The sequence below is a fragment of the Lathyrus oleraceus genome, chromosome 7 (genome assembly GCF_024323335.1).
Source record: "Lathyrus oleraceus cultivar Zhongwan6 chromosome 7, CAAS_Psat_ZW6_1.0, whole genome shotgun sequence".
In the NCBI taxonomy this organism is placed as follows: domain Eukaryota; kingdom Viridiplantae; phylum Streptophyta; class Magnoliopsida; order Fabales; family Fabaceae; genus Lathyrus; species Lathyrus oleraceus.
In genome coordinates, this window is record NC_066585.1 from 294,019,291 (window position 1) to 294,027,001 (window position 7,711).

Genomic DNA, 7,711 nt, shown 5'->3' on the forward strand with positions numbered 1-7,711 from the left:
TTGGTGCAGTGCTTATCAATCCTAAAGGTGCTCATATACCTTTTTCGGCTAGATTGACTTTTGACGTCACCAACAACGAAGCAGAGTACGAGGCTTGTATCATGGGGATAGAAGAAGCCATTGATTTGAGAATCAAAACTCTTGACATCTATGGAGATTTTGCTCTAGTGATCAATCAGGTCAATGGAGATTGGAATACGAATCAGCCACATTTGATTCCGTATAGAGATTACACCAGAAGAATACTGACGTTCTTCAAGAAGGTGAAGTTGTATCATGTCCCCCGGGATGAGAATCAGATGGCTGATGCCTTGGCTACTTTGTCTTCTATGATCAAAGTTCATTGGTGGAATCATGTGCCACATGTTGCGGTGAATCGACTCGAGAGGCCTGCGTATGTGTTTGCAGCCGAGTCTGTTGTTGATGAGAAGCCGTGGTATTATGATATCAAGAAATTCCTTAAGAGCCAGGAGTATCCTGAAGGTGCGTCAAAGAATGACAAGAAAACCCTGAGAAGGCTAGCTGGAAGCTTTTATTTGAATCAGGATGATGTGCTGTACAAGAGGAACTTTGACATGGTTCTGCTTAGATGCGTGGATAGACACGAAGCAGACATGTTGATGCAGGAAGTGCATGAGGGTTCGTTCGGTACTCATGCTGGTGGTCATGCAATGTCCAAGAAATTGTTGAGAGCCGGCTATTACTGGATGACTATGGAATCCGATTGTTTCAAGTACGCTCGGAAATGCCATAAATGCCAGATCTATGCTGATAAGGTGCATGTACCACCAAGCCCTCTGAATGTCATGAATTCGCCTTGGCCGTTCGCCATGTGGGGCATTGATATGATTGGGAAGATCGAGCCTATTGCTTCTAATGGACATCGCTTCATCTTGGTTGCGATTGATTACTTCACCAAGTGGGTGGAAGCAGCTTCCTATGCTAATGTTACCAAACAAGTGGTTGCCCGATTCATCAAGAAGGAAATCATCTGTCGTTATGGAGTTCCTGAGAGGATCATTACTGATAATGGTTCGAATCTCAATAACAAGATGATGAAAGAGCTTTGTAAAGATTTCAAGATTAAACATCACAATTCTTCTCCTTATAGACCGAAGATGAATGGTGCTGTAGAGGCGGCAAACAAGAATATTAAGAAGATTGTGCAAAAGATGGTCGTGACGTACAAAGATTGGCATGAGATGCTGCCTTTCGCTTTGCATGGGTACCGTACCTCAGTACGTACGTCGACCGGGGCAACCCCTTACTCCCTTGTGTATGGTATGGAAGCAGTCCTACCTGTTGAAGTGGAGATTCCTTCTCTGAGAGTTTTGTTGGATGTCAAGCTTGACGAAGCCGAGTGGATTCGAACAAGGTTTAACGAGTTAAGTCTTATCAAAGAGAGACGGCTAGCAATTGTTTGCCATGGGCAGTTGTATCAGAGAAGGATGAAGAGAGCCTTTGATCAGAAAGTGCGTCCTCGAAGCTATCAAATCGGTGATCTAGTTTTGAAGAGGATCCTTCCTCCCGGTACAGATAACAGGGGCAAGTGGACACCTAATTACGAAGGTCCATACATTGTGAAGAAGGTTTTCTCCGGTGGAGCCTTGATGCTTACAACTATGGATGGTGAAGATTATCCGTCCCCTGTTAACTCAGATGTAGTCAAAAAATACTTCGCGTAAATTGACCCGCTGGACAAAAAGAATAAAAGAGTCCAGGCAAAAAAGGGCATCCCGGCGAACCAAAAAAACAGAAAGAAAAGGTTCGGGAAAAAATTAGGGATAAAAATGAAAAGAATTTGTACACCCGGTAAGTCGAAAACCCGCAAGGGCGGCTTAGGCAAAAATGGGTATCCCGGTGGATTGAAAACCCGAAAGGGCGATCCAGCCAAAAGAGGGATTAAAGCGAAGACTATAGTCTGAGTTTATCTGTACTTCATCACGCTTCGTCGTCCGCCATCTCGAAAGATGTGATCGGTCCAGTCATTCTTCTCAGAAAGCAAGGAGTTGGGAGGAAAACTGATGATCTGTGAGTTATAACAGAATTGGGAAATAGTGGATGCCGTGTTCACATTGCCATTAGGATAGATTTTTTCCTTTTGTGCGCAATTACCTTTTTCTAGGAATTGCTTCCCGGTGTATTCGCCTTTTCAGGCCCATATTCAATCAATAAAAGTCGTTATTCAGATAAATAGCTCTCTTGTTTTTATTTTACTGTTTTGTTTGCAAAAATGTCCGAATTTTTGATAAACATTGCATATAAAAACATGAAGGCTAAGCAATAACGTGCAGAAAGATAAAACATTTGAAAATCATTTTGAATGTTGAGGACACTTGAGCGTATCTTGTCCATGCAAATCCCCTGGGGCATGTATGTTGTGCTGTTTTGCAGGTTGTCATCTGTGAGGACGATTCCCCAGAAGATATTTCCCCAGTTGAGTTCCCAGATGAGTTTGAAGATGGATTATCCCCACTGAGATGGAGGGATGTTGTATCCCCAGCGGAGGTATCAGTGGAGTAGTTCTATTCCCCAGCAGTCTGGTTTGAAGTACAACTATCCCCAGCGTGGTCATGAGTGCTTATCCTCAGCAGAGTGGTAAATGCCTGTCCCCGTCAGGGTGGTGAAGTTTTCCCTAGCAGATCTCCCAAGCAGGGGTTTGTGTTGATGGTTTTCCCCAACAGGTTCCCGAGTGGATCAGGTTCGGTGAAAGTTATCTCCAGCAGAGTTTATCCTACTTGTGGATTGGCAGCTCTCCCCAGGGAAGTCGTTTTGGTTGTTCTCCAAGCAGAGTCCCCGAGTGGATTGGGATCCTTTCCCCAGCAATGGTGCTATTCTCCAACCTGAGTGAGAAGTCGGTGTTATTCCCCGAAGAGCATTCCTCAAGCAGAGTCTCCCCACAGAGTTGGAGTATTTGATCAGTTGGGTCCCCAGCCGGAGTTCATCATTTTGCATTTGGCATGTAGTAATCATTGCATCCTCAAAATCGCGTAGCATTTCCATTCAATATGGAGCATTACGCCATAGAAAAATTCAAACATATGCATTCATGTGTTGAACCTAATCAGACCATATCCCCGGCAGAGGCGAATCATTGTTCAACATCTGTACAACACGTTTGCTATAGTTGCTCCTGACAGCATTCAGGATATTCCCCAGAGAGGTTTATTTCCTCACCCGTCCGCGAACGGAAAGTTTGACTCCCCAGTGAGATCCCCAGCAAGTGGTCAGCCTTGCCTCAACATATGTAGATGTCATCCTTGCGATACCCGTGAGTGTCGTGGTTGTCCCCACGTGGGTCCTTCCTTTTGGTGTCCGTAGACATCATCTTTCGATGTTCGTAACATCCTCCTTTCGTCCTCCCAGGTCATCCGTTGATGTCAGTTCACCTCTCCGTTGGTTTCGATAAACGTTCAGTTTTTCCCAATCGTCCGTTGACGTTTGGTTGTGATTAGCTTTTTCCCAGTAAAATTCTCCTTCTCCGTTGGTGTCGATAAACGTCGAGCTTCTCCCTTTCGTCCGTTGACGTCTGGTCGAGTCTTCCCATTCATCCGTTGATGACTGGTCTCCTTCTCCGTTGGTGTCGATAAACGTCGAGCTTCTCCCTTTCGTCCGTTGACGTCTGGTCGAGTCTTCCCATTCATCCGTTGATGACTGGTCTCCTTCTCCGTTGGTGTCGATAAACGTCGAGCTTCTCCTTCTCCGTTGGTGCCGATAAACGTCGAGCTTCTCCCGTTCGTCCGTTGACGTCTGGTCGAGTCCTTCCCAGTCATTCATTAATGTCTGGTTACCTCTCCGTTGGTTTCGATAAACGTTGAGTTTTTCCCATTCGTCCGATGACGTCTGGTTGTATCCCTTTCTTTCCATTCATCCGTTGATGTTTGGTTACCTCTCTGTTGGTTTCGATAAACGTTGATTTTTTCCCATTCATCCGGTGACGTCTGGTTGTATTCCTTTCTTTCCAGTCATCCGTTGATGTCTGATCACCTCTCCGTTGGTTTCGGTAAACGTCGAGTTTTTCCTAGTCGTCCGTTGGCGTCTAGTTGTGATTTCTATTCCCATTCATCGTCCTTCGATGTCTGGATGTGGTTTCTTTTTTCTGAGAAAAATCAAAATCCCCAGTAACAGATATCAAATCCCAGTGGAAGCTTCCGTTGGTGAATTTTCCTTTCTTGGATCCCCGCAGAGTGCAAATTTCTACGGTTCTTTGGTATTCAGTCCCTGTTTACCCTGAAAGTCTAACAACCGTTGCTCTCATCCATTCGGGTTCCCAGTTGATTGAATAGGGGCAGCTGTAGCACCTCAAATTTTCACCTCCCATTTGTACATACGTTTTCATTTTAGGTCATTAACATTGCATTGTTCATTACATAGTTCATTGCATGTCATCAATCAGACTGGTCAGAAGATTCAATTGTGCAAGCAGGCAAGTGCATTTTCTATGGAATCAAAGCCCTAGGGTTGGTTCAATGAGTTCATATGATTCAAGGATCATTTTGAAGTGGTTTGGTCAAAGATTGGATGTTCAAAGCTCATTAGTCAATGATCAATTCATCTGAAACCCTAGAAAGTCAACAAAAGTCAACTGTCAATTCAACCAGGTATTTGAAGGTGGGAGATGGTTAGAGAGGCCTCATTAATGTCCATACAAGTCTCATTTGACATTTCAAACATCAACATTGAAGAATTTGAGGTCAGATCAAAACTTTCCAAAAATAGCAGGTGACCTGTAATTTGAAAATGCCAAAAATGGAAAGGTTTTCTCCTCAATATTACATCATCAAGAAAGCTTCAAATGAAATTTTGTCCAACATGAAAGTTGAAGATCTTTCTCTCCCATTTCCAAAAAGTCCAAGATCATGAATTTCTCATGTGTGGTTGAAAAGATATGGATCAATCATGGTCAAGTGAACATGGAACTTCAAACATGCATAACTTTCAAACCATAAGGCCAAATGAAGTGGTTCTTTTTTGTACATTCAGGTCTTGACATACACTATCCAAATTGTGCATCACATGCCATGCATTCTCATCATATAATTTTTTGGTTTTTTATTTGAATTTTGGAGGGAATTTTCAAATTCAAAAATAATGCATTGTTTGAACATGGCAACACTTGCATTTGGCTCCAAATTGGTTTTTCAAGTGAATTCAAGCTGAACTCGTGCACTGTTCCATTGGTTTTCATGCATAGAGGTGCAATTGCAAATTGGCATAAACACTCCATTCTCACTAATCCAATTACCATATGGCTAAGTGTGATTAAGAACATGATTAACACAACATATATATAGCTAAGCATAACAGATTTCAGCATTAACACAATCGGAATTCAGATCTAGATCTAGTTTCTTCAAATTTGCTCTCACTTTTTTCTTCAATTTTCTCCACACACATTGCTTTGTTCTTGATTCATTCATCACCTGGAAGTATATTTGAGCAAGATTGAAGCAAGATCCAAGGGATTTCGTGCAGATTTGAAGCAGCTCGAAGCTTGCATTCATCAATGGCAGTTTCATATTTCTGTGGAATCAAGCACGATTAAGCTTTCATTCTTCATCCATTCATCCATACAAACACTTTGGAGCATCTGTTTGTGCATTACAAAGCCTAAAATCATCAACTCCAGTTCTGTAGCTTCATCAAGGTCAGAAATCGATATCCTTAATTCATGAAATTGTTAGGTGATAGTTGTAGATCTTTCAATGCTGAGTAAAATGAGCTTTGTTCCATGAATTTCCATGTAGAAATGAGTTAGATATGATGGATTAGGGTTTCATGTGTGAAAATGTATGGCTTTGATTCTCTGAATACATGTTGATTTAGCTTTAGCCAGGCCTGGATTAGTGATGTATGTTGAGAGATGAACGCATTGATGTGATTGTTTTTAATTTCTGTGCACTTTTGTTCTTGAGCATGAAGAACACGATGAACTCGTATGAAGATGATGAGAATTTTCCAGAATTCGTGTGTTTGATCCATTATAGCGCATTTCCAGAATTTTGCATGTGTTTGTGAGAAGCGCGCTTTCTGATTGGTGCATGCGCTTTCCATGCTTGCATATGATTGGCTGAGGCAATTTTAAATGAAACGGTGCGTTTAGCACCTGGCGCCAGATTTTTTTGAATGTTTACCTCACTTCGATTCCAGCATGATACACTTATTCAAATTGCATTTCATTTTTTCATTTTTCCTCCATGATATTCTATACATACTTTTCATGCATTTTTTTATTTTTCCCTCCATTTTAAAAATTCATAAATAAATGATAAATCATCCAAAAAACATGGGAATTTTTTCATTGTTCTCCTTATTGTGTCTAGTATTTTTTGATTATTTTTCCAGAAATTGTGCTCGGATAGAAATTAATTGGTGCTAGGGATTGTGAACATACATGTTTTTTTGTACCTTGCTTGCCATATCTCTTGTGAAATGATGAGTTTTAATCCAATGCCTATGAAATTTGACATGCTTAAACTAGACATATTGCTGGACATTTTGGTGTTGAGTTTGCATTTTTATCATTTGTGGTTGCTGAGATATGCTCATGTTAATGTAGGTGTGACAATGTGTGTCACACCTTTGCTTGCTCAATTTGATTAATTGGTTTTCCATGCCAAATAGATTCCAAATGATGTGATTATTTGTATGATGCTTCTTATGGACGTTGTTATTGATCATGAATTTTATTGGAATTTTTGGATTCATTTCTGTTTTGTTTTAGATTTTTCATTCTGGACGGTCATTTGTGCACTTTTGGATAGTCTTGAATTTCAATCATTTGTGAAATGCTTGTGGTTTATCCTATGAAGGAGAAATTTTGCACAATGTTTCTAGACATATTGAGGTTTGTTTTGGCTTTGATTGGAGGTCTTTACCATGTTCCAATTCTGTTTTAGGCTTGTGCTAAGTTGATGTAGCATTTGGTGTCCTATTTGAGCTTGTTTTGATTGCCTTGCCATATGGAATTTGATTACCATGCTTAATCATGTCCAATAGCCCTAATTTTTGGTGTGATGATCATGTTGTGTGTTCTATTTAACCATGAATTTTGTTGAGATTTATTGAATCATTTTTGAATTAATGTGCATTTGTTCATTCTGTTGTCTCAATGTGCTTTCAACTTGCATACCTTGCCATGATTGATTTGTGAAATGAATTTGGTTGATGCTATTGACATGAGACCTTTTGGATTATGTTCTTAAGTGATTGAGGTTGATCCATGTTGAATTTCATGTCCTGTTTTGAATTTTTTCTCCCTCTTTGACCCTAGGCCTTGACCTAGTGGTTTGCCTCTCATGTTTGAGCTTTGTTTTCAGGTTAAGAAGCACATGGCCATAATGGGATTGATTCACTTGCTTGAGTTGAATAATTGGTTGATGTTGACTAATCTTGAGTTGTTTTGTAGGTGGATTTTAGCTCATTTGAGTTGAGCTTGTGGCTTGCACCTTGTTCCATTGCTTGCTTGTCTGTTTGACTGTTAATGTTGAATGTTGTTTGTCTGCTTGACTTGTATACTGATTGAGTTAGATTTTTTTCAGGTACATTAGTTGCTTAAGTTCTTTTGAACTTGCTTTTGCTTTTGCTGGGTTGCTTAAGCATTGAGGTATAATTTCTCTGACTTCATGTAGTCTGGAAGACCTGCCCTGTTACTTGGGCAGGCACTTGTCTGAAGTCCTCCTTAAGAGGCAATGTTTGTGATTGTTTATCT